Raw genomic sequence first — 4,079 nt, 5'->3', positions numbered from 1 at the left:
TATATATATATATATATATATATATATATATATATATATATATATATGTATGTGTGTGTATATATATATATATATGCATATATATATGTGTGTGTATATATATCTATGTGTATATATCTATATATATATACACATATATATAATGTTTAGGTATTTATCTATATGTGTGTGTATGTGTGTGTGTAATATTTACCTATGGAAATCTCGACAACACCACCATCACCAGGCCATCCTTACACAATCAGCTCTCTCTCTTTCCCTGTATTTTTCACTCTCCTTCTGTACCTCTCTCTCTCTCTCTCTCTCTCTTTCTCTCTATCTCTCTCTCTCTCTTTCTCTCTCTCTCTCTCTCTCTCTCTCTCTCTCTCTCTCTCTCTCTCTCTCTCTCTCTCTCTCTCTCTCTCTCTCTCTCTCTCTCTCTCTCTCTCTCTCTCACGGTCTCCCCCTGTGCTCTTCTCTCTCTTTCTCTCTTCCTCACTTGCTGTATGTATGTCCGGATGGATGACAAATTTGGAACAACCAATAGCAGATGTGTCCTATGTTTGCAATGTTCTAGTTCTCCAGCCAAGGAACATTGACAGAAGCTTGTTGCATCTTGGTTTACTCAACACACTTAGATTATAGTTTCATCGAAGAGAAAGAGAAGTAGAGAGAAAGAGAGGGAGAGCGACAGAGAGAAAGAGAGAGAGAATCAAACAAAGACCACTTGAGAGCAATTTACTTTTTTCTTTATATATTTTGCTTATCTTTGTTTCAATAGTAACCACAATGCAGTCAAGGTTTTTAATTAAACAAAAAGCTAAACGTGAAATAAGAGAAAAATAAGATACCAGGAACAAGAACAAAACAGAGTCACGAGCCATCACGTATTCGTTTGCTCTGCTAAAAATAGAGAGCAAACCTTCCTTAAAATAACATCCTAGCACCATGTAATCGTAAGGGTGCATATGTAGTCTTGGTGACAGTTTGGATTCCAGCCAAAAAACGCAATGACGGTTGCTTCCGATAGGATCGTATGGAGGATGTGTTTAAGAACTCCATCCTCACGTCCCTCTCGAAAATACTGAAGGGAAAAGATGGCTGGAAGCATTTTAGTTGTAGATACTTTAGGTTTGTGAATAATATAAAGTGCTACCATTTGGAATGTCTGATAACAATATACTTAAGAAGGTTTCTGCTTCTTCTGGCGGGTTTGGTTGTTTCTCTAATTGATGTCTTTTGTTAATATTTTGCTTTTGTTGTGGTTATTGTAGTTCCCTTGTTATTGTTCTTGTTGCTATGAATTTGCTTGTTCATTTGCCCGTTGATTTACCTGTTCTTGCGTTTGTTCCTGTGGTCGTTGAGGGTTTGTTTAGAATGCATATAAAACAGAACTGGCTCTTTTTGGAGTCTTTCAGTCAATGTAGCAATAAAATCTCTCGCAGAGGTTTTAAAAAAAACAAACAAAAAACAATGCAAGCCTCCGAAATGGGAAAACAGCCATCATCAATTTCTTAAACACACTCGCAGCTCGTGTTAAGCACGATTTACTTAGATGCAGTAACAGTAATAATGATAATTGAATTATTATCAGAAAATATTCTTTTCTAATAGTGATTTGATTAATATCTCACGCATTCAATAATAGGTTTCATTAATAGTATTACATTAATATAATATGTTATCATATAATATATATATATGTGTGTGTGTGTATATGTATATGTATATATGTGTTTGTATGTATATATATAATATTTGTGTATGTTTGTGTGAGTGTGTGTGCATGTATGATAAAAGACATTACAAAAACGACTACGGTTATTGTATTTCTCTGTATGATTAAAGATCATAAAAAAAAAACGTAGCACACACGTCACACAACAAAAGGATACGGAATATTACACAGAAATATTAAATTCGTTTCTCATGGATGTTGCATTTGAAACTTAAGGGTTACAATTAGGGTTTTCTACTGTGTGTAATTTCTTTTTGTGAAAAACGTCATTTAAAAGATAATTAGCTGACCAAAACACGATCCCATTAGGAGTAATGATATTACAAGAACCGCAAATGAGAATTAATTACAAAATGTTCTGCAAGCGTGCAAATATTGATATAACAACACGCAAATACACGCACGCAAACACACAAACACGTGCATATATTTATATATACACACGTATCCACACACATTTATAGCAGTTCAATAGAAAGGTAGAAAGATGGATGTATGCAACTACGGGTAGTTTGACTAAATCCACGGCTTGTATTCATGATTTATTCCCTCGAAAATGCATTGAAACACATTTACCTTTCTCACTGACATTCAGTTTCTCTACATTAATATAGATAAATATGTTTGTATATATATATATATATATATATATATATATATATATATATATATATATATATATATATATACATACACACATACATATATATACATGTATATGTATATGTATATATATACATACACACACACACACACACACACACATATATATATATATATATGTATTTATGTATGTATGCATGTATGTATGTATGTATGTATGTATGTATGTATGTATGTATCTATATTCAAATATTTACACGATTTCCCTTCAATGTGCTATTTACCAATCACTTTCTGCATCCCAAATATCATTTACAGTCAAATTGGTTGGTTCGCTCCTTTCTGCACCGCCATCTTTCTTTCTCTCCTTTTCTTTCGAGTCTTTCAAAAAATTTTCTTAGGTATTTTTGTTCTTCTTAAAACATTTCTGCTCCCTTTTCATTTTCTCTTATCCTCATCCATACCACTTTGTTCCAATGTCCTATTCTTTCCATATACACAGAAAAAAAAAACACACGTTCTCATTTACACAAAGCGTGAAAAGAACCGATCCACAGCAATCTCACACAGTTAACTCGGCAATTTGGGAATAAAAAAAACGTTAGTCAGCAAGAAGCAACGTAGAATCTTTTATGAGCGCATTGGTAGACATCTGCCATGGATAAAATACGAGGATACACAATAAACACAGATATCGCACTCACAGATCAGATTCACCCAGTCACATTGACAAAGATATAAATATATATATAAGCATATACATGTGGGTGTATAGATATGTGCATGGTTCCAGGTGGGTTTGGGGGTGCATTTATGAATGGGCCAAGAAGGGGTACAAAGTTGCAGGTGTACAATGGTGTACGATTAGTAGCCTAACAGTACCTGTTGGTACTGTGTGTGTGTGTGTATGTGTGTGTGTGAGCGAATGTATGGGTACACTTGTCTGTGTAAACGTGTTTACATTTATGAATGAGCGCATGTACATACGTATATACATATATATGGATGCATATACATATATATCGTTATACTTTCATACATATATGTATATATATGTGTGCATGTATGTTTGTTTGTTTGTATGTATGCCCTGTGTATTGTATTGTCTCAGTCTGTATCGAATTCCAATAACCATACTAGCAACATTATTTCCGTATTGAAATTTCGCCACATCGCATCTTCTATGTGATTTTCAATAGGAAAAGGAATAACTCCCCCACCCCTAAAAATAAAAAAAAAACACGCGGAAAAAAAAGAAAACAAGACAAAAAAGATTTAAAGAACAAAGAAACAAAATGGCGCTAGATTTTCGTGAAGGGATTTATTATTTATTTATCAGTTTATTTATTTATTTGTTTGATAGGTCCTGAACTGAATAACAAATACTCGTTTTTATTTCAGCATCTGAGAATGGTTTAGGAAATTTCTAGCAATGTTCAATGACATTAAGCCGTGCTTTGCATCGCTTACTCCATTATTGCTGGGTGGTTAGATGTATAAACGTAGAAAATTTTAGATAGATAGATAGATAGATAGATAGATAGGTAGGTAGATAGATATATAGATAGATGCATAGATGAATGGAGCAATAGATAGATAGACATATCAATGTACTTTGACAGACAGAGAGATTGATAGATAGATACAAATATACATAGATGTATAGGCAGAAAGAGATGGATATAAATAGATTGATGTAAAATTTATTTTATATATATGTATATGTGCGTGTATATATATATATATATATATATATATA

The sequence above is a fragment of the Octopus bimaculoides genome, chromosome 13, assembly GCF_001194135.2.
Source record: "Octopus bimaculoides isolate UCB-OBI-ISO-001 chromosome 13, ASM119413v2, whole genome shotgun sequence".
Taxonomy (NCBI): domain Eukaryota; kingdom Metazoa; phylum Mollusca; class Cephalopoda; order Octopoda; family Octopodidae; genus Octopus; species Octopus bimaculoides.
This window is presented reverse-complemented; position numbering follows the sequence as displayed.